The sequence below is a fragment of the Giraffa tippelskirchi genome, chromosome 5 (assembly GCF_054371585.1).
Source record: "Giraffa tippelskirchi isolate mGirTip1 chromosome 5, T2T-mGirTip1v1.2.pri, whole genome shotgun sequence".
In the NCBI taxonomy this organism is placed as follows: domain Eukaryota; kingdom Metazoa; phylum Chordata; class Mammalia; order Artiodactyla; family Giraffidae; genus Giraffa; species Giraffa tippelskirchi.
Window position 1 is genome coordinate 151699299 of NC_137279.1, and position 24605 is coordinate 151723903.

Consider the following 24605-nt stretch of genomic DNA (forward strand, 5'->3'; position numbering starts at 1 on the left):
CCTTTCCTATCAACTACTGTTTCTTCAGTTGAAGCCTTGTCATCAGGCTAGAATTACTGTTTTAGCCTTCTAATGTAACTTTCCCTTTTCAGTTTGATTCCTCTTAAATCTATCCTTCATCATACCTCTAGATGATCCTTCGAAAAGACAAATACAACCATGTCATCTTTCTGCTTAAAGCAGCTTATCTGTTCTCCAAAAATATAGATCAAACACCTTAGTAGGGCATGGAATGCCCTAGATAACCTGGCTTTTGTATAATTCTCCAGCCTCATTGTTTGGCATTCCTACACGTCCTACATCTAGTAATACTAAACTGATTTTCTTCCCAGTGCAAACTGTTGGATGTCTTTCTAGTTTTGCTCATTTTGTTACCTTTGTCTGGCATGCCACGGACGCCTCTGCCCTACTTCACTTGGGCAACTCAACTACATCCTTTGAAAGGCAAATTTGGACTTTCTCCAAGAAAACTTCTTTCCATCTCAAGGCTTGATGAACTAGATGGCCTCTCAGTTACCATTACTTCCCAAGCATAGATCTAATTAAATGTTTGCTGAAACAAAATAAACACAAATATATAACAAAACATAAAACATATATGTGTATATATAAACATATGAAAATATTTCATTAAATAAAAATATAAGGCAAGGTTAAATGTCATATTTCTATAAGGCTTCACAGCAGACAGGGTATATTCATATCCATGATCTTCTTTGAGCCTTATTTTGTGAGAATAGAAAGTAGGCATCATTTGTTTTACAACCTGAATTATAAGAGTTCAAATGACTTTCAGAAAATTATAGAATAAGTAGCAAATAATAGGAGTTCAAAGTTTAAGAGAGATGTTCCAAGTTCAGTGCATAGCACAATGTATGGTACAGGATGCTGGTAGCTGCCTTCATCATTATTACCCAGGTCTCAATATTCCATTCACCAGCCCATCAATCACTCCACACTGACACTAATGCACTTGGCCAGCAGCCCACCTGATTTGTTTGGTGTGCTCAGCTAAGTTGCTTCAGCCATGTCCAACTCCTGTGACTCTATGGACTGTAGCCCTCCAGGCTCCTCTGTCCATGGGATTCTCCAGCTAAGAATACTGGAGTGTGTTGCCATTTCCCTCTCCAGGGTGTCTTCCTGACCCAGGGATTGAACCCGCGTCTCCTGCATGGGTGGGTGTGTCCTTTACCACTGGCACCAGAGAGGAGCAACTATTCTAGTCCTCCACAGAGCAGATTCATGCCCAAGAACTGACTCAAAATCAAACCTGCTATTCAAAGAAAGGGTGGGAGAGAATTTATTTAGGGCCACATAACTCTGTCCTAATTTCCCTTGTAGCCATCTGATTGTTCTCATCATTATTCTATCCCATTAATCATGCTGCTGGTATTCTAAAACTAGTTTGTTTTTTTCCCCTTCTTTTGTAATTTTTTTTTCATAATTGGCTTTAGATCATGCCTAAAAATGAGAAATTTAGAACGTATGTTTAGAGTATATGACTTTGTACTTAGGTGTGTGTGTTCCTGAAAAGTAATGTGAATCAAATTCTGGTAAATTAAATCCTATTTTAAATGCCTAAAAGAAGCTCCATGTTTAAAGGACTCCTCTGGGAAATTATTTTATGAACTGAAAATTCACTCCCTCCTCCCCAATCTGTCAGTATATTTGGATTTTCAGATAATATTCTTTATTGGTACATTCTAAATATACATGTTCAAAAATAAATATTTATGGATTGGTTACTGTGTACCAGACAATTTTGTACACTAAGGATGTTGCAAGCACCTCAAGGAGCTTGTACTCTACTGAGTGATAGACAGTAAACCACGATTCCACAAGGACCCAGTCACTTATTTACAAGTGTTGCAGGTCTTCCAAAGGAAAGTACCAGGCACTCAGGCAATTTATAGCAGCAAGACCTAGACTATTTGGTGGTGTCAGGAGAGTCAAAGAGCTGTGATGCAGAAGTAGAAGAGGTAGAGATTTGAGGTGAGAAATGAAACTAGGAGTCAGATTTTTGAGTTGGGATATACCTATACAGAAATGATGTCCAGATTTTTTAAATAAAATCTTCTCACATGAGAAGAGGCAGTTCTTGTCAGTTAGTCATGTCTCCAGGTCTTGCCTCTTCCATTGACAGTGCCTGACTAATGCAATTCTGGGAAAAGTTCCAATGCAAATCTATCTTCCGAGATAGTTCTGTTACTAAAGTCTTTAACCCAAACCAGCATTTTTTCAAAGGAGCCAAAGAGTCACTATTAATCTCCTCCAATATTTAGATTAAAATCCATTCTTTGAATTCCATGCTAAAAACTCTGATCCAAATGATTAAGATTATTTCTTGAAAGTCTGACTCTTTTTAAGGGCAAATTTTTGGATCCTACAGTATATTTGCATTCAGAGGTCATATTTTCATGAACTCAAAATCAGGACTCAACTATCCAGGGACTTTCTATTTGTACATTTATCCATTTTTATGAGGTAAGAGGAGAGTAAAATTCGGCTTTGTTGGCTGATTCTTGGGGCAGATACTTTCCACGGCTTACTCAACATCTCCTTTCAGGGACTTAGTTGACATCCCTTCATCTCATATATACCAGACTCTTCCTTGCTCCACTCCAGGTGGTGAATAATGATAATTTTATTACCCTTGGTCATTGATTGAACCCAGTGATAGCCAATGATTTATAAAAGGGCACTCTTGGAGGGGAAGATTCTATTTCTGAATGCCCAAGTTTCCCAAAGAGAAGACATTTTAATTCTTTTTTTTTCCCTCTTGAAACTGAAATTAGAGTTGTGAAAGTCATCTTGTGATATAAGGTAACAGCTTCAGAATGAAAGGCAATGTTCTAAGAACAGAGAAAAGAATAAACGATTTATATCATCATTGCTGAGCATCTCTTCCAATGTCAATGATTATTTCTTCCTGTGATTTTGATATCAGGAAAAGATAGAACCCTATCCATTTAAACCACTTGAGTGTGTGTGTGTGTGCTGGGTTTATGCTACTTGCTGCTGAAAACATTCTTGAATATACTTTCTTTAACTGCCAGGTATTTTATGTCATGTCATTATATCCTTGCAACATTTAATCTTTACAATAATCATTTGGCATACATATTATCTTCATTTTACAGATATGAACTAAGTCTCAGAGAAACTGCCTAAATTCACACCACTAGAGAATGATGGTAGAGACATCTGGACCAATCATGTATTTAATTCAAAATCCAAGCCCTACTCATTACAAAATTCTGCTTTAAGAAAGTACAAAGTCAATTTATTTTAATTGTATAGTTAAAAATCCCATTTATCATCAATATCATTCCATTAATTATATGGAAGTAGAATTACACTGCAAAAATTATTTCACCAATATAATTATTGCAAACTCTTATTTTATTAAAAATATTTTAATTAAGAAAAACACAATATGATCTCTCAGTGTACTAGACTTGGATCAGATGGGCTGTGTGACCACCTGGAGATGATAATAACTCCAGCATTGCTCAGTGTATTCAATACTTATTAACATTACTCACTAGTCCCTTTGTTGAGTATTTTATACACCATATAGCATACAATTCTTATGACAATCCTCTGAATAGATAGAATAATTATGTCCACTTTACTGATGAGAAAATTGAGGCTTCTTGATCTTAAAATAATGTGCCTAAGGTTACATAGATGGTTATTGGGTGTATTTTAGCTTAAACTTGATTCTAGAGCACATGCTCTTATCCTTAGTGTGCATAGCCTCCATGCACACAACAGCCCTCCTTCCCAGGACCTTAGTCAAGCAATTCCACATACACAGAATGCATCTTGGTATTTATCAGTATTAATAGTAGCAGATAAACTGCATAGACATTGCATGATAGAGTGAAAAGACATAGGCATCCTCTGGGGAAGGAAATGGCAACCCACTACAGTACTCTTGCCTAGAAAATCCCATGGAGGGAGGAGCCTGGTAGGCTACAGTCCATGGGGTCTCAAAGAGTCAGACACTACTGAGCAACTGCACTTCACTTTGGAACCACAAAGATCTGGGTTTGAATCCTAACATAGTCCTTTATCAGCTGCATGATAACGAGGTAGTTATTTTTGCAGTGCCAAAGTTCCCCCATCATATATGAGGGGTTATAATGCTACAATGCAAAACAGTTTTGAAGATCTAAAAAGATGCAATTATATTAATCTTTCTTCCCATATTATCTGCAAATGCTGTAGCAACTGCATTATTTTACTGGTACCAAAACACTGAAATCCAATTTTTAAATACTTAAGAATCAGGTAACACTTACAAGCCTGGGACTGGTTTACATTTTTGCCTGAGGGTAGTTCTAAAAGTTATATTCTTTTCAGTTTTTGCTGCCTGTTTCCCAGAGGATCATTAGAGAATATTTATTTGGAACATAATGTGTTGGGAAGCAAGACTCATAGAGGCAAATAAACATGGTAGCTGTGAAGAGTGGTGGGCAATAAGGTTAGGCCATACCACAGGTTGTGCATAGCTTCTTGTATTGTAAACTGATCCCCGATGAATATATCATACAGGCCCACATATAGTAGATACCTTGATGGTCTCAAGCTATGATTTTTAAAACACCCAACAATGAATTGACTGCATATAAATACCTGAAAACATGGTAAAAATACAGATTCAAGATGTTCTACTAGAAATTTTGATTTAGTAGTTTCAAATCTAGACATTTCATGTTTAACAAGAATCTTATTTATATGTTATCTGGACATATTTTGGAAATATTGTCTTAAATTATGGCATGGCTTATATATTACCACTTCATTCTTGTTTTGATGACTGCACTAGTATATTAATATTTTTGTATATAATTGTCTCTTCATTCCCCAAATACTTTCTACAGAAACACACTACAAAAGATTATATAAGGAGAGCAAATAGCATTACATGAATGAAAGCATTTATAAAATATCAGGAGATCAATAAAACAAATGCCAGATGGGCCTGGGAATTTACTAATTACCCTGTGTTCTCAATAGCAAATGACTGCTGGACACAGTATCCAACTAAAAGGGTTACACATTTCTTGTCTTCCCAAAGCCCTTGGGAGTAATTGTATATAACCTTTTCACTAGCAGACAGCTGTGTTTATCTCTCACTTGGGTTTTCTCCGGGGAAAACATTATTCCAGAATCACTGTTACACAAAGGAAATTTCACCTTGGCAACCAGAAAGAGCACAAACTGTGATTGGAACGACAAAAAAAAAAAATCCCCATTTCGGCAAAACCCATCAACACCCCTAAATACTTGACCTCTTTCTTTTATTGTAGTTCGTGACCAAATTCCATTTGGTTACAGAATCTTCTATGAAAACAAATTATCACAAAGAATTCTAGTAGATTTAACAGAAATAAAAACACAGCTGCTCTGTTTAGAAATGGTAGTGAACATAAAGGCTGCCTCTTCCTCTCAAGAAATCTCCATAATATGCAACTTGAAGGATTAGTCCCATTGCTTCACAGTATGATAACAACTGTGGTTGGACTATTACTCGTAACCTATCTTCATTTCCCTCCTACACAAATGAGACCTCATGTCCAAAAATCATGTTACTAGCATCTATAATTTCTCCACTCCTTGGTCAGTCTCAAACAAGGATCCATCCTTTTTTATTACTTTCCACTTCCCTTCTCATCTTCCCAAGCCTTGGTAGCAACACTGAAGAGGTATTAATCTATCCCATTAAGAATTTATAATTTCCCACCTCCTTGGGTTCTTAAAACTACTTGACAGCTTTCTTGCTGAGCCTTAATTGAGAGTCTTTTCCTATTCCTTTAACGATGAATCCAATTTTTGCCACACTCCCAAGAGCCTGCATCAATCAGTCCCTACAGTGTGGTCCTCAGGCCTTCAGTGTGGTCAATCAACACCATGTGTTGAAAAGCAAATTCTCCACCCCAGACCTATTGAGTCAGTTCTCAAGGAGGGGTCCCAATACTCTGCAATGGGTTGGGTACACAGTGAGCTTAAGAATCACTGTTCTGAATCACTCTCAATACTTGTCTATCATGTCTCACTGAGAAAGCGATGCTCTTTCAGCACTGTGAACAGACCTTATCATCATAGATGCCAATCTGTCTTTTCCATGTTGGTCTTTCTTCCTGGATTGCTCGAACTTTGAAGGTAGGTAAAGTATCTTATTCATCTTCATCCTCATATTCCCATATCCTAGTACGCTGCTTAGCACATAATAGTGATAAAGTGGGTATGTTTCAATAAGCTAAATAGGGTTGTAGCCATTAATTAAAAAGCAGAGACATTATTTTGCCCACAAAGGTCCATATGATCAAAGCTATGGTTTTTCCAGTAGTCATGTATGGATGTGAGAGTTGGACTAAAAGAAGGCTGAACACCAAAGAATTGTTGCTTTTGAGCTGTGGTGTTGGAGAAGACTCTTGAGAGTCCTTTGGACTGCAAGGAGATCAAATTAGTCAATCCTAAAGGAAATCAGTACTGACTATTCATTGGAAGGACTGATGCTGAAGCTGAAGCTCGAATACTTTGGCCACCTGATGTGAAGAGCTGCTCATTAGAAAAGATCCTGATGCTGGAAAAGCTTGAGGGCAGGAGGAGAAAGGGATGACAGAGGATGAGATGGTTGGATGGTATCACTGACTCAATAGACATGAGTTTGAGCAAACTCCGGGAGATGGTGAAGGACAGAGAAGCCTGGCGTGCTGCAGTCCATGGGGTCACAAAGAGTCAGACAGGACTGAGTGACTGAACGACAACACTAAGAGTCACTACCCTCTCCGGTCTCAGTTTTCTCCTCTATCAGATGGAAGTCAGTCATTAATTGACCTTTTTACTTGACAGGATTGTAATAACAATCAAGTCTAGTGAGATTATGGATATTAAAAAAAAAAAAAACTTTTAATAAGCTAAAAGTGCCATGTAAATGGAGATATTATTATTCTTCTCTACCATATAGAGAAGAATATTACCTGTGAAATAAAAAGCCACCATTCCTTTAAAACTGAAAGGGCAATTGGATAAAATCTAAAATCATTAAAATCATGTAGGTCAGATATCTTTTCTTTTTGTTCTTAAAATCCTATTTTCTCTCCATCTGCTAATTCAAGAAAGTATACAGACTCAAATTTTTGGTGACTTCATTTTCTATTAAAATACTCCAGTTTTGCAACTCAAATAAAGACTATAATGTTGTAATTATCTCTGGGTGAATTTGAAGTACAAGGTTTTGTCTTCAAAGTGAACCATTGTATAAATATTTGATTAAAAGAGAGGTGCCTACAAAGGTGTCTCCATTTGAAATGCCAAGAAAACATACCATAAAGTTTTAAGTCACAATGTGGGGCTGGGTGTAAGGAGAGGAGATAATTCTGAGTAGGAAGAGAAATTCTGCAATTTACTATAGGATTTTGCAGAGAGAAAGGACACTCCCCCTCCCACATGACTGTCTGCTGCCTCTAGAGAAGTCACTTCAAAGCTGTTGCCAGGGCAGCTCTTCACATAGCTACTCTCTCCAAATAGTTTTGTTATTGGTAGCACTTCTACTTGAACTGGGAGGAAGTGTTGCATTCTCTAATTCAGTTCAGTTCTCTACATATTGATTGAGCTTCTAACATGTGCTCAGCCAAGGTTGACCTGACTTGAAACTGGAGAAAGGGACTGCTTACATGCTTGCTTCAAGTAGAACAAGGAAGGTTACTGGATCCTAAATAGCCACCTCCCCATTTCTCTCTTCATCCATATCACCTAAAATTCTGCTCAGTCTTTTGGGCTACAATGCAGCACTATCCAGGATATATTTGATGAACACTCATTTCAGATATCCTTCATAAATATCCAGTTTTGCTGTCCAGTTGGGGAAATAATGCAGTCTATACCCCCTTTTTGGAGATTCTTAATGTTTATTAACAGTAAGACTCTGAGAACACATATAGTAATCTGCTTAACTTTGGTATTGTTTTCCAGTCTTATTTGAGCATAGAACTCTTCCTCTCCAATAGTTTTTTTCTTTCCCCTTATTTTTAAGTAATGCTTCATAGCATACACTTCAAAATAGTTAGGTAGAGGAAAGTCCAGTTCTACACCCAGCAGGTCTGAATCTGCCTCTCAGCTTACCCATCCATTAGCTTGGAACATTGGGTGAGCTATTTAACTTATGAGCTTTAATATCTTTATCAATAAATCCAGATAATAATAGCATGTACACACATTTTATCCCCTTTTCTTACTGGCAGCAGTTTTGCCCATTAGAGATCCATTTAATTTAAAAGACATTCATTTAAAAAAATCAAAGTAATCCTGGGAAGAGTAAAACAACCCCCTATTGGTATGATTCTACCCCCAAGAAAAGACATAAACATTTTCTACTTCAACTTTTCAAGGATCGTATCAAACGTTACTGTCATGAAGCCTTGGTATCCCAAGCCGAAAGAGACTCTCTCCCTTTAATGAATTCTGCTGCCATACCTCAGATTGGATACTTAATCCATTCTGCCTAGTCTTACAGTTCTCTCTACAAATGTTGCATCTCTTAGACTAGTTTATGAAGTTATTAGGGTAGAAACTGTGCCTTATCTATTATCCATGATAGTGGCTGAAACAAAAGAAACTTTCAATAAATGATTGTTGAATGATTTCAGGCCTACTTAACTTATCTTAATTGAATAACTCTCCTCCATTCACTTGACCCTCATCTGTTGTAGTAAAGAAATAGAACCTTTTTTGAGGGAAAGAAGGAACACGAGACAATTGGAATCAAGTTAGGTAGATAATTACTAAAGACAAGTAGTTAGAAGAAGTGCTAGGCATATCACCAGATGATTAAGGTGCATGAGTCAAGAGTATCTAGGCACTGAAGAGAGAGGATAGCAAGTATCACATTAGCGTTCCACAGTACCAGTGTCCTACTTAAAGTCCTGCCCTGAGGGGCACCCCATGCCCAGTGCCTTTGGGGTTGGTATAAAATGAGCACAAGGCACTTAGACCTTAAAGACTTATATCTTAATCAGGAGACAAGGGTTTACAGACACTATAGTCGAAGAAGTGATGAATGTGTAAGACGGACATAAGCTTACACTCTCTGATCAGACCATTCAGGATCCCATCCTCACTCTGCCACAACCCACCTGTGTAACCCTGGCTGTGTTATTTAACATCCCTGAGTCTCAACTTCCACATCTGTAAATTAGACATAACAGTACCTATTTCACATGTTTAAAGTATTAAATGAAATAATTCATGTACCAAGCTTTCAAAATGTCTCCCATGTCATAAGAATTCATCAAATATTAGGTGTGGCTGCACTTATACTTTATTGCAATTTTGTATTTGCTAGTGTAAGCCATATGTCCCTTTGTCTCACTTGCCAGCAAGTATAATAGTGTAAAAATTATAGCAGTACTGTAATGGTCCCACAATGGTCTGGGACCTCACTCTCTGGACTAATAGAATGTCTTGTCTTTTCCAGAATCTCTCTTGCTAATAAGTCTCACCAGGAATCTCTGGGCATGGGGAGAGATGTGATTGGCCACAAACAATCAGGGTTGCTACTAGTGGTTTTGTGGCCCTCTGTTCTAACGGCTGTTGCTGCCATGGTCCCTTTTGGTTCACTCCTAACAAGTGGCTATATCTGGTCCCACTGCAGGCTTTCTCTGAACTGTTGGCCTTTGGTGCTCTTCTCCTGTGCCAGCAAGCAGAAAATCTCCTCTACTTTTGGAGACTGAATGATACGATGCTCATTTTATACCATTGTCCTGGTCTTTCCCAGAACACCGGGCACTGGAGAGAAGAGTATCAGAAGACCATAAGCCTCACACAGGTGCCTGTAGGCCTTGCTCTCCAGGATCTTCTGCAGGGAGAGGTTGTGGGGGAGACAGGGAAGACCCTGTTGAAAAAGTTGTTTTCCTTTTGTGATTTTCCCTTATCATTATCTCTCCTTCTACATGCCTGGTCCCCAAGACTGGCCAAACTCATGTTCTGCCTCTTGGGGTTTTAGAATCTTATGTAAACCTTAGGACGGACATCTTTCTCAGTGTACACAAGTATCTTCTGCCAGTTAGGAGCCTAGTCTTCCCAGGATACCTGGGTAACTCTAGTGAGTATAATGGTCTACCGAGATGATTGTCTATCAGAAATCAATCTGACCCTCATGCAAATTCTCATCTGCTTCTCCAATAGAAGATGAGTTCCACAAGGGCAGAGATCATGTCTATCTTGAGTTTATGACTTAATATCTAGCACTTGTCATAATGTCTAGCATCCTGTAAGTGTACAACAAATTTATGTGAAAGATGAATGTAAACAAGGGAGGGACACAGGGATACGAGGAAAGGAAATCTGTTTGGGTCAGCTTAGATAAAGTCCTTTCAGGAGAGGTGAGCTTTAGTTAGGTCTAAAAGAATGGCCATTTTTTTTCCCCAGTGGATTTTATTTTATTTTATTTTTTTTACTTTACAATATTGTAATAGTAATATAAAGGGCTATTCTGGTACTGCATCTACATCTTTGTATAGCCAAAGAATAGAAAGGAATTATGTCCTTGAGTTGAACACAAATTTCAGTGGAATTCATGTTTGTATGTGATTCAGCTTCAGAGTTATCTCCCTTGTGGCTTATAGCATATTAAGTTGCTAAAAGCTATTTTTAACAAAAATGTCTCTACTGCCTCAGACACAAGTGTGGATGCAACACAGTGTAAAAATTGAACAAGGACAAATTTTTGTTCACAGAATATAAACTTCTTTTGAGGATTCATTCATTCATTCATTCAAAAACTATTGAGCATTAATGTAATACAAATGCTGTATTAGGCACTGAAATACATGAATGAAAAGACTTAAAGCCTTCCCTCAGGGGGCTTCAAGTATGAAACTGGAATACAAAAACATAATTATTTAATGAACTAGTGAAGTAGAAACATAGGAAAACAAATACCTAAGTGTACAGTGAAAGTACTCAAAGTAGGTTTTGAAAAAGTATTCTTCCAGATCTAAAGATGGTGTAACACCATCACCAACAAAAACAATAGGTATATTTGTGGATTATTTACCAAGCACTATATTAAGAGCTTGATATTAAATATAGTTTCAAATTATTGCTAACCAATTAGAGAAGTTATTATTGGTCCTATTTTATTAGTATAAATGAAAAAGTTGGAGCATTAAGGAAGTAAAAGAACTTGCCCAAGGCATCACAGTTATTAAGTTACAAAACCAGGACTTAAGTCAAGATTTAATGACTCTAAACTTCATTCCTATAATCAAGGGGATTTTATCCTCAGTGACTCGAAAGGACACTTACTATGATCAAATGAGGTCAGAGATGAGGAAGCATGTGAGACTATCACAGAATGTATAGTGCAGAGGACTAGTGCTGTCATATGCTGTCCCTTAATTTCCACTCCCAAATGCCCTTCTGACATTTTCAACCAGAAGACACCAAATCCAGACCCCAATGGACACTCATTATTGCATTGCTTGGTGAGTCAGGCACAACATCTGGAGCTGAAACGAACCATAGTATCAGATAGTATGTCAGTTTATAAATTTTAATTTTTAGCCATGAAATACTTATTCTTAGCAAATTTTTGGAAAGACTTCCAAACAAAACAGAAAACTGACAAGACCATATCCTTTCTTTGATGATTTCTACGGCCAAACTGAAAAGCAATATCTCACCAGAAACTTAAGTGACTTTTCGACTTAGCAGTCAGTTCAGTTCAACAAAACAGAAAACTGACAAGACCATATCCTTTCTTTGATGATTTCTACGGCCAAACTGAAAAGCAATATCTCACCAGAAACTTAAGTGACTTTTCGACTTAGCAGTCAGTTCAGTTCAGTAGCTCAGTCCTGTCAGACTCTCTACAATCTCCATAGGTTGCAGCAAGCCAGGCCTCCCTGTCCATCACCAAAACCTGGAGCTAACTCAAACTCATGTCCATCGAGTCAATGATGGCATCCAACCATCTCATCCTCTGTTGTCTCCTTCTCCTTCCACCTTCAATCTTTCATAGCATTAGGGTCTTTTCCAAAGAGTCACTGCTTCACATCAGGTGGCCAAAGCATTGCAGTTTCAGCTTCAACATCAGTCCTTTCAATGAATATTCATAACTGTTTTCCTTTAGGATGGACTTGTTGGATCTCCTTGCAGTCCAAGGGACTCTCAAGAGTCATCTCCAACACCACAGTTCAAAAACATCAATTCTTCGGTGCTCAGCTTTCTTCACAGTCCAACTCTCCCATCCATACATGACTATTGGAAAAACCACAGCTTTGAAGACAGTCCTTTGTTGGCAAAGTAATGTCTCTGATTTTTAATATGCTATCTAAGTTGGTCATAGCTTTTCTTCCAAGGAGCAAGTGTCTTTTAATTTCATGGCTGCAGTCACCATCTGCAGTGATTTTGGAGCCCAAGAAAATAAAGTCAGCCACTGTTTCCATTGTTTCTCCATCAATTTGCCATGAAGTGATGGGACCAGATGCCATGATCTTAGTTTTCTGAATGTGGAGTTTTAAGCCAACTTTTTCACTCTCCTCTTTCACTTTCATCAACAGGTTTTTTAGTTCTTCTTAGCTGTCTGGCATAAGAGTAGTGTCATCTGCCTATCTGAGGTTATTGATATTTCTCCCGGCAATCTTGATTCCAGCTTGTGCTTCATCCCTCCCAGCATTTCTCATGATGTCCTCTGCATATAATTTCAATAAGCAGGATGACAATATACAGCCTCGATGTACTCCTTTCCTGATTTGGAACCAGCGTATTGTTCCATATCTAGTTCTAATCGTTGCCTCCTGACCTGCATACAGATATCTCAAGAGGCAGGTAAGGTGGTCTGGTATTCCCACCTCTTTAAGAATTTTCCAGTTTGTTGTGATCCACACACTGAAAGGCTTTGGTGTAGTCAATAAAGCAGAAGTAGATGTTTTCTCTGGAATTCTCTTGTTTTTTCGATGATCCAACAGATGTTGGCCATTTGATCTCTGGTTCCTCTGCCTTTTCTAAATCCAGCTTCAACATCTGCAAGTTCACGGTTCACGTACTGTTGAAGCCTGGCTTGGAGAAGTTTGAGCATTACTTTGCTAGCGTGTGAGGTGAGTGCAATTGTGCAATAGTGTGAATATTCTTTAGCATTGCCTTTCTTTGGGATTGGAATGAAAACTGACCTTTTTCAGTCCTGTGGCCTCTGCTGAGTTTTCCAAATTTGCTGACATATTAAATTCAGCACTTTCACAAAATCATCTTTTAGGATTTGAAATAGCTCAACTGGAATTCTATCACATCCACCAGCTTTGTTTGTAGTGATGCTTCCTAAGGCCCACTTGATTTCACATTCCAGGATGTCTGGCTCTAGGTGAGTGATCACACCATTGTAGTTATCTGAGTCATGAAGATAGTTTTTGGATAGTTCTTCTGTGTATTGCTGCCACCTCTTCTTAATATCTTCTACTTCTATTCGGTCTATACCAGTTCTGTTCTTTACTATGCCCATCTTTGCATTAAATATTCTCTTGGTATCACTAATTTTCATGAAGAGATCTCCAGTATTTCCCATTCCTATTTTCCTCTATTTCTTTGCAATGATCACTGAGGAAGGCTTTCTTATGTCTCCTTGCTATTCTTTGGAACTCTGCATTCAAACGGGTATATCTTTCCTTTTCTCCTTTGCCTTTAGCTTCTCTTCTTTTCTCAGTTATTTGTAAGGCCTCTTCAGATAACCATTGTGCCTTTTTGTATTTCTTTTTCTTGGGGATGGTCTTGATCACTTCCTCCTGTACAATGTCACGAACCTCTGTCCATAGTTCTTCAGGCACTCTGTCTATCAGATCTAATCCCTTCAATCTATTTGTTACACCACTGTATAATCATAAGGGATTTAATTTAGGTCATACCTGAATGGTCTAGCAGTTTTCCCTATTTTCTTCAATTTCATTCTGAACTCGGCAATAAGGAGTTCATGATCTGAGCCACAGTCAGCTCCTGGTCTTGTTTTTGCTATCTGTATAGAGCTTCTCTATCTTTGGCTGCAAAGAATATAATCAATCTGTTTTTGGTATTGACCATCTGGTGATGTCCATGTGTAGAGTCTTCTCTTGTGTTGCTGGAAGAGGGTGTTTGCTATGACCAGTGCATTGTCTTGGCAAAACTCTGTTAGCCTTTGACTTGCTTCCTTTTGTACTCAAAGGCCAAATTTGCCTGTCACTCCAGGTATCTCTTGATTTCCTACTTTTGCAGTCCAGTCCAGTATAATGAAAAGGACCTATTTTGGGGGTGTTAGTTGTAGAAGGTCTTTTAGGTCTTCATAGAACCATTCAACTTCAGCTTCTTCAGCTTTACTGGTCAGAGCATAGACTTGGATTACTGTGATATTGAATGTTTTGCCTTGGAAACGAACAGAGATCATTCTGTTGTTTTTGAGATTGTATTCTAATAGTGCATTTTGGACTGTTTTGTTGACTATGATGGCTACTCCATTTCTTCTAAGGGATTCTTGCCCACAATAGTAGATAATAATAATGGTCATCTGAGTTAAATTCACCCATTCCAGTCCATTTTAGTTAACTGATTCCTAAAATGTCAATGTTCACTCTTGCCATCTCCTGTTTGACCACTTCCAATTTGCCTTGTTTCATGGAACTAACATTCCAGGTTCCTATGCAATATTGCTCTTTATAGCATCGGACTTTACTTCCATCACCAGTCACATCTGCAACTGAGTGTTGTTTTTGCTTTGGCTCTGTCTCTTCATTCTTTCTGCAGTTATTTCTCCTGATTTCCTGTAGTATATTGGGCGCCTACCAACCTGGGGAGTTCATCTTTCAGTGTCCTATCTTTTTGCCTTTTCATGCTGTTTCTGGCATTCTCAAGGCAAGAATAGTGAAGTGGTTTCTCATTCCCTTCTCCAGTGGACCTAGTTCAGAACTGTCCACCATGACCCACCCATCTTGGATGGCCCTACAGGGCATGGCTCACAGTTTCATTTAGTTAGACATGGCTGTGGTCCTGGTGATCAGTTTGGTTAGTTTTCTGTGATTGTGGTTTTCATTCAGTCTTCCCTCTGATGGCGAAGGATAAGAGGCTTATGGAAGCTTCCTGATGGGAGAGACTGACTGTGGGGAAACTGGGTCTTGTTCTGATGGGCGGGACAATGCTCAGTATATCTTTAATCCAATTTTCTGTTGATGGGCGGGGCTGTGTTCCCTTCCTGTTGTTTGACCTGAGGCCAAACTATGGTGGAGGTAATGAAGATTATGGTGTCCTCCTTCAAAAGGTCCCATGCAGGCACTGCCGCACTCAGTGCCCTCAACCCTGCAGCAGGCCACCATCGACACATGCCTCCACTGGAGACTCCTGGACTCTCACTGGCAAGTCTGGGTCAGTCTCTTGTGGGGTCACTGCTCCTTTCTCCTGGGTCCTGGTGCACACAAGGTTCTGCTTGTGCCCTCTAAGAGTCTGCTTCCCCAGTCCTGGGTAAGTTCTGGCGGCTCTATGGTGGGGTTACTGGTGACCTCCTCCAAGAGGGCTTATGCCATACCCATGTCTGCTGCATGCAGAGCCCCCTGCCCCTACGGCAGGCCACTGCTGATCCGTACCTTTGCCGGAGACACTCAAACACAGTTCTGGCTCAGTCTCCGTGGGGTCTCTGGTTACTGGTGCTCACAAGGTTTCTTTGAGCCCTCTGAGCGTCTCTGGTACATAAGGGGTTTAATTCCAAATGCAATTTCACCCCTCCTACCATCTTTCTGGGGCTTCTCCTTTGCCCTTGGACATGGGGTATCTTTTTTTTGGTGGGATCTAACATTCTCCAGTCGATGGTTGTTCAGCAGCGAGTTGTAGTTTTGGAGTTCTTGCAGACGATGGGCACACATCCTTTTACTCTGCCATCTTATGCCATCTTCCTCTTGGCAGTGACTGCTTACTCTTCTGTACATATGGGATGTAATAATGTGATTTCATCCTATTGTCAGCCTGATTTCATCACTGTAGCTTTAGCTAGAACAACTATTTTGTGGATGTGTGTGTAGCTTGCTCTTTTCTATTCCCTTGGCTGGGGATGTATCTCCTTGCTTTCTTGGATCAACAAGGATTTTAATTTGAAAAATGTTGGTTTGGTCCAAACTATTTACTTTCTAGATGAAAGAAAATGCCCAGAGAGAGGGCATAATGTGTCAGAAGTACTGACTGGTAGACTTAAAATTCAAACTGAAGACCTTTAACCCTAGGTCGTATCTTCCCAAGAACCTCACATTAGCTTAAATAGCAAAAGGATGAGAACTTAACCCTCTTTCTTACCAGCACACATGTCAAAAGTTATAGCCTCATGAAGACAGATGTTAGAAAATGGAGATAAAAAAGAAAAGCTGTGCAAAGAACCCTGGAAGGAAAGCTGTGGAAATGTAACACTCCATAAACTAAGAAACAAAGCAAATAAACACGTTCAAATGGACAAGTTTGGAGAAAGTACTAATAAAGGTGATTTCTTGTGGAAAACAACCGGTTAGCTTCAGAGGAAAATATAAGTGGGCTGGTGTTTTCAAAATGTATTATATATGCAAATCTAACTGATGAAGGAGAAAACAAAAGGTGAAATTCTGCATGGCAGATTTATGTTCTGTTTAATTCTATGGTTTTCCTTTTTTTTTTTTACATATCATTTTAAAAGAAATAAAAAGTGTTTCTAAAGAAATTATAAACACAGTTGACAGAACCATACTGATTTTTTACATTCTGAGGACAGTGAAAGAAAAAATAAAAAACACTGTGCTGCTCATAAAATTTCACTAAAGGGCAAGTTCACATCCTAGATCTAGACAGTACACTACATCAAAATAAAAATAAATTATAACCAAGCATACTTCCATAGAAAATTTACTTGGGTTTGTGAAGAGATTTGACTTCAAAGATTAGTAATATAAGTTGTCAGACAGTGTGATAGTGTATTAGCTGTATTATTGATCGATTCATTCACTCATTCATACATTCCAGTGAAGATTGTTTAAGGGAAAGAGATAATATAATAAATGGGTAAAAACAATGAATAAGATAGGGTTTAATCCTCTGGTAAGCTCACAATCTAGTTGGACAGAAATATATATATATATATATATATGTGTGTGTGTGTGTGTGTACATATATATATATATGTGTACACATATATATATGAATATAAGTGCAGTATAAAATAGGTCAAGAGAAAGGAAAATGAGTATGATGAAAAATTAATGCGATGAGAATTCAGAGAAAAAAATCACATATAGCTGAAATAATCTGGGAAATCTTTATATAGTGGCTGAAATTGAGATTAGACTTAAGGTTAAGTAAATGGAAAATATAGATGAGCAGAACAGGTGAGTGGGCTTCCCAGGTGGCACTAGTGGTAAAGAACCTGCTTGCCAATGCAGGAGACATAAGAAATGTGAGTCTGATCCCTGGGTCAGAAAGATCCCTTGGAGGAGGGCATGGAAACCCACTCCAGTATTCTTGCCTGGAAAACCCCATGGACAGAGGAGCCTGGCGGGCAACAGTCCATAGGGTCACAAAGAGTTGGACACAACTGAAGCAATTTAGCATTCACACAGAGAGCAGGTGAGTAAGCAAAAAGTGAGAGAGGAAGGTAACGAGGAAGGCAATGAGATTTTCCAGGTACCGACTAGAAAAGAAAAGTTTATTGTGAGAAGTTGTGAGAAGTAAGACTAGAAATGTAGTTTGGATGAGATTGTAGAGGATGGTGCTTTTCAATGTTTTTCATGTCATGACACATACAGGAAATTACCAAGCGTATATGTTGCACAGGTGTAAATGGACTATGTGCTCATACCTGGAAGTCTGGTGGCTCTTCAAGGTGGTTGGGTAGCTCACACACCTGTATCCCATTCATAGCACCTTTATGTGCCACTTTACAGCTGTTGGGAAGTGGGGAACCTGAATGTCATTCAAATGATAACAAGTTATCCTATAGCAATCATTTTTGCTTATCCAAACTTATTTTCCATACATGTTATCAGAAATTTTCTCAAAGTATACTAGGTAGCCCAATATCACTCTCTATTCTAGCAGAACTTGGGAATAGCAAGCACAGCTAAGGCCAAGAGTAACAAACCATATGGATAGAAATGGTAGAATCTAACTCTCCTCCACTCACCCTGTCCTCTGAATGGGGGCAGATGGGCTTATGACCCTCAAATAAGAGATTAGAGGATTTCTAACTTGAAAAACAAAACAACCCAAGAGAAAAGATCCACAGATATTAACTTAGGAGAAACATATCACCCTACAGTGAATCCCAAAAGAAACAAGCACCTACTCACTACTTTCCACAGTTTTTATTTTTTCTTAGTTCTTCACTGTGAAATATGAGTGGCTAGCCAAACAGTTTAAGGAATGGCTGCAGCATGAAATACAGAGACAAATAAGCAAGTACCTTAGAGGATATAGAGACAATTCAGAAAACAATAAACAACTTCAACAGCAACAGAAATCATTGGTCTTAAGACATGCAACAATCAAACAAAAATGTTATAAGAGAAGAAAAAAGAAACAATACTTGGAAATTAAAAGTGTGATAGAAACACAATATTTCATAGATGAGAAAAAAATGTCCAAGAAAATAAAAAGCCTTGAGAAATAATAGAGAAAAAAATAAGAAATTTAGAAGATCAATTCAAGAGTACAGTTAATAGGAGATCCAAAAAAGAAAACTGGAAAAAAAATTGGAAATTAACATTAAAAATCTCAAGCAATTTCCAAGAATTGACAGACACCATTTTCAAATTGGCAGAAAATGCCAGTGTCCATTTAATGCCCATCAACAATACCTTTTAAAACACGTGGCAAATACAAGGGTTCAAAAATTGTAACACAACAGATTTATAAATATAAGCATTGTGGGTTAGAAGACAATGTAGCTTTCAAATTCTGAGCAAAAAAAAAATTGTATTTCCAATCTGCAATTTTATACAAAACAAACTTATCAATTAAGGATGAGGGTAGAAGAAAAGTACTTGCATACAGACAAAATGTGCTCCCTTTCTCAGGGTGGTACAGAAAGATAATGCATTAGTTAATCTTTGCTACATAAAAAATATTACCACAAACTTAGTGGCTTTAATGTTCATTAACTAATGAATAATCAACATTCATTAATAGTTAACATTCATTAATTATCCCACAGTTTGTGAGTTAGGAGTCCAGGCACAGCTTAGTTGGGTCCTGTGTATGGCTGCCATCAAGGTCTTGGCCATTTGATTCCTCCTCTGGAGGATTACTGGAGATGAATCTACTTCCAAGTTCACGTTTTGTTGGCAGCACTAAATTTATTACAAGATGCCAAACTGAGGGCCTTAGTTTCTTATTGACTTTTTGCCAGAGGCTGCCCTCAGTTCATTATCATAGAGCTTTCGTCATGCTCACAACAGCTCACAACGGCTCTTTTCTTTAAAGTTAGTAAAGGAGAGAGTAGGCAACTTTTTTGGAGATAAATTTTTATTTAGTTTGAGCTCCTGCTGAAATAGCTGAGGGACAACACCCTTAATCTTCTTAGAAGCCCCAAGGTTTGATTGAGAGATTTCAAAAAGCATACTTTTTTTTTCTTTCAATGGTTCCCTATGTGACTGATATTTCTTAAGTTGTAACAAAGGTTGTACAGTCATACTCCTTGCTTTTTCTCTATACTATATACTTTTCTGACAGTGATCAGAAGACATCTCCTTAATTTCATGAGAAAATATTTAGGGGGGAACTTCCAGATTATTTGTGGAAGGATTCTAGCTACTCACAGAGCAGTCAAGAGCAGAATATACATCCTGAAGGGAAGGAGTAGACAGGAAACACAGAAGGGTCAGAGTTCCCATGTAAAGACATGTAAATTAGTGTAGCCACTGTGAAAGCAGAATGGAGGTTTCTCAAAAATCTAAACACAAAACTACAGTGCTGTGCTATGCTTAGTCACTCAGTTGTGTCTAACTCTTTGCGACCCCATGGACTGTAGCCCGCCAGGCTCCTCTGTCCATGGGGATTCTCCAGGCAAAAATACTGGAGTGGGTTGCCATGCCCTCCTCCAGAGGATCTTCCCAACCCAGGGACTGAACCAAGGTCTCCCACACTGCAGGCAGATTCTTTATCATCTGAGCCACCAGGGAAGCCCAAGAACACTGGAGTGGGTAGTCTAGCCCTTCTCCAGGAGATCTGCCTGACCCAAGAATTGAACTGTGGTCTCCTGCATTGCAGGTGAATTCTTTAACTGAGCTGCCAGGGAAGCCTAGAACTACCATGTAACCCAGCAATTCCACTCCAGGGTATATATCTGAAAAAAAACAAAAACACTAATTTGAAAAACTACACATACCCAATGTTCATAGCAGCATTGCTTATAATTGCCAAGGTACGGAAGTAAGCTAAATATTCATCAACAGATAAGTGGATAAAGAAGATGTCACACACACACACACACACACACACACACACACACACACACTGGAATACTACTCAGCCATAAAAATAAAAGCACAAATAATAAATGTGTTACCATATTTTCATATTTAAAAACTACAAAAGATAAAAAGCAAAAAAGAGAACAAGACAAATGATGTATGATATGACCTTTATGTGAAATCTAAAAAAATACAACAAACTAGCAAATAAAACAAAAAAGAAGCAGATTCACAGATGTAGAGAATGAACTAGTGGTCACCAGTGGTGTGAGGGAAGAGAGGAGGGACAACACAGGGGTGGGAAAAAAAGGATAATTATGGGATTATATGAAATCACATTGCAAAATTGCTGAAAATCGTAAAGCACTATAGAATTTAAAGAATCTTTCATTCAAGGAAAAAAGACAAGAGATTTCAGAAAGTATTCCAGTGCATGTAGTGCATGGTGTGTGCTAAGTCACTTCAGTAGTGTCTTGACTCTGTGTGACCCTACGAACTGTAGCCTGTCAGGCTCCTCTGTCCATGGGATTCTTCAGGCAAGAATACTGGAGTGTGTTGCCCAGTATCCAGGGGATCTTCCCCACCCAGGGATTGAACCCTCATGTTTTACGTCTCCTGCGTTGGCAGTCGGGTTCTTTAACACTAGTGCCACCTGGGAAGTCCATGTGCACGTAGCATGCTGGGCAAAGAATTCGATTTAAAATTACACTCCTATGACCTGAGCCAGAAGAGAGAGAGTACAAGTAGGATTCTTTGACTCAAGAGGTTATTCATAGGCCTTATCTACAACTCACCAGATAGTGGGTCAATTAAAAACAAACCTTCAATCCAAACACAGTCATATTGGGAAACTGATACCATAATTTTCTCTGTCCCTACCTCAATGACTTCAGAAATCTGTGGGCTCTGGTAGTCTGTGGGCCTTGGCTTATTGATACAGCTCATTGTTTAATCTGATTCTAGAGTACTGGAGAAGTTATAGGTGTAAAAAAAAATAACAATCACATTTTCATTGTGTTCAATTATAATAAAGTATTTGATAAAAGGAACTGTCAGCAAATATAACATGTACATAATAAGAGTGAAATATTTAAACAGCACAACTTTGGGTTTCTAGGTTTGAATTAAAAGGAAGACTCTGACAACATGACAAAGAGAGAAATAACCACGTATTTCTGTTCACCTGGGGAGTCTTTATGGAGGTGGCACTCAGCTTGGAAAGAGGTATTTTTCAAAAGAAATGTCAAGAACATTTATAAAGAAATCCCTTCAGGAATAGTAATATATATACACATATATACTTACAGATGTATACACACACACTGGAAGGGATAAATCCCAATGGCAATTGCAGTTAAAATTTCAAAGCCCAGAGTGGGCAGGCCATGTAAGCAGAATTCACAAAAAATGCAATTTAAAAGGTGAGTTTCTACCTTACTGTGTTACCCTGATTAAAAACTCAGAACATATGCACTAGAGGAGTTGAGACCATAGATTCACCTTGTGATGAGATCATTTGAGATCCAATTTCAGAGTGTGAATAGCTTCCCAGCCCATAACCACCACTACTTGTCAATATGAGAAATCATGCAAGGTCTTAATCTCTGACATACCAATTGAGCATGAACCAGGAGAGATTATAACGGTCTTGAACAAAGTCAGATCAAACCTACCCAACCAAGCAACAGTGACAGCAGTTCTAATTAAAGGCCATTTGGAGATAAGAGTATGACTGTCTGAAAAGCTTGGGGGTACAGGGACAGGTCCATAGGCTACAAGGATCAGCAGAGATTAGAGTGTCAGAGGACTGCACAGGTTCCTGCTTCTGACCCAAAGCCCCATTGGCGGGATGTGAACTGCAATAACCTGCTGCCTTTAATAATGCTATTTTTTTTTTCCTGCTTTCAACTCACCAGGTACAGTGTCATCACAGAGAGGAAGAGAGAACAAGAAGCTGAAAATATCCCTTTAAAACATCAGCACCGATCAGGACAGATATTCTTAGTAAGCATTTGTCTGTCAAATCTGAGTCATGTGGCATGATGCTTTAATGATCTGAGAGTTTGCAAGTCCCTGAAAAGTGACAGCTGCAAATGAGAATTTAGGAGGTTCCACTAGGCAAGCAGAACATTGATCAAATCTATTGGCAGGAACCCTAATCAAAGCAAAGTGTCAGTGGAGATGCTGAGCTTAAAATCCTCCAGGTGATGAAGTACTTTCTGGCAGGCGTTTTCAGTGTTAACACATAAAAGTTATTGCCATATGAGACTGGTTTACATCTTCAAGAGCCTGTCACCCTTTCCCTGTTTACTACATTTTAAGTATTTTTCCTCCTTATAAATATGGGCTGGAATAACATTTCAAAAATAGATAAAATGTGAATTGCTGCACATTATGTTCTCTGTGAAATTTTAAATGAAAATTCTCCATTCATCTGTGCTCATCCATCATGGATGGGCTGCAGTAAGGTGTCCATTCCCCCTAGTTCCTCTCCATGCCATAGGCCATCATGCCCTCTTTGACTTGTCATTCATAGCCTTATAACCAAGAGATTTCTTGCCTTGCCTCCAAGCTACTCATGAATGTACATGAAGAAGTATATAAGGAGAACCTGCCTGATGTTGGTACTCTTTGTTGAATGGATCCTCTATGAAGTCTGCATAAAGGAGTAAATAATTCAGGGTACAAAACTCTGTACTACATTTCAGTTGCTGTCAGAAGCATTAAAATCTAGGTACAATCATAGCATTTTTGCAGGAAAGCACTGGTCCTCCTTCTTCCTTTTGTCTTGCTCTTCTCTGCAATGACTTGGATTATGGCTTCAATTTTATTATCTTTGAGTCTTAAATATGGTCAACAATCATGCCAACTGCTCTCAGATTTCTGACCAGGGTTCCTTGCCTTCAGTTCAGTTCAGTTCAGTCACTCAGTTGTGTCTGACTTTTTGCCACCCCATGGACTAAAGCATGACAGGCTTCCCTGTTCAGCACCAACTCCTGGAGCTTGCTCAAACTCCTGTCCATCAAGTCGGTGATGCCATCCAACCATCTCATCCTCTGTCGTCCCCTCCTCCCACCTTCAATCTTTCCCAGGATCATGGTCTTTTCCAAGGAGTCACTTCTACACATTAAGTGGCCAAAGTATTGCAGTTTCAGCTTCAGCATCAGTCCCTCAAATGAATATTCAGGACTGATTTCCTTTAGGATGGACTGGTTGGATCTCCTTGCAGTCCAAGGGACTCTCAAGAGTCTTCTCCAACACCACAGTTCAAAAGCATCAATTCTTTGGCATTCAGCTTCTTTATAGTCCAACTCTGACATCCAAACATGACTACTGGAAAAACCATAGCTTTGACTAGATGGACCTTTGTTGGCAAAGTAATGTCTCTGCTTTTTAATATGCTGTCTAGGCTGATCATAGCTTTTCTTCCAAGGAGAAAGTGTCTTTTAATTTCATGGCTGCAGTCTCCATCTGCAGTGATTTTTAATAAAGTCTCTCACTGTTTCCATTGTTTTCCCATCTATTTGCCATGAAGTGATTTGACCAGATGCCATTATCTTTGATTTTTGAATGTTGAGTTTTAAGCCAGCTTTTTCAATCTCTTCTTTCACTTTCATCAAGAGGCTCTTCAGTTCTTTGCTTTCTGCCATAAGGGTGGTGTCATCTGGTGAGGTTATTAATATTTCTCCTGGCATTCTTGATTCCAGCTTGTGCTTCATCCAGCCTGGCATTTCCCATGATGTACTCTGCATAGAAGTTAAATAAGCAGGGTGACAATATACAGCCTTGAGGTACGCCTTTCTTATTTGGAACGAGTCTGTTGTTCCATAACCAGTTTTAACTGTTGCTTCTTGACCCGCATACAGATTTCTCAGGAGGCAGGTAAAGTGGTCTGGTATTCCCATCTCTTTCAGAATTTTCCATAGTTTGTTGTGATCCACACAGTCAAAGGCTTTGGCATAGTCAATAAAGCAGAGGTAGATTTTTTTTTCTGGAACTCTCTTGCTTTTTCTAGGATGCAATGCATGTTGGCAATTTGATCTCTGGTTCCTCTGCCTTTTCTAAATCCAGCTTGAACATCTGGAAGGTCATGGTTCACATACTGTTGAAGCCTGGCTTGTAGAATTTTGAGCATTACTTTGCTAGTGTGTGAGATGA

At 38.7% G+C, this 24605-nt stretch overlaps 1 long non-coding RNA gene across 3 annotated transcripts in view; it reads right to left on the reverse strand.

Annotated features, from left to right (window-relative positions):
* The window catches only part of LOC145506337 (uncharacterized), a 788916-nt gene that overhangs the window by 369784 nt on the left and 394527 nt on the right, over positions 1 to 24605 (reverse strand). For all 3 annotated transcript variants that reach the window (XR_014053776.1, XR_014053775.1, XR_014053773.1), the window contains one exon: positions 376 to 553. This is a non-coding gene — a long non-coding RNA (uncharacterized LOC145506337). The remainder of the gene's footprint in view (positions 1 to 375; positions 554 to 24605) is intronic.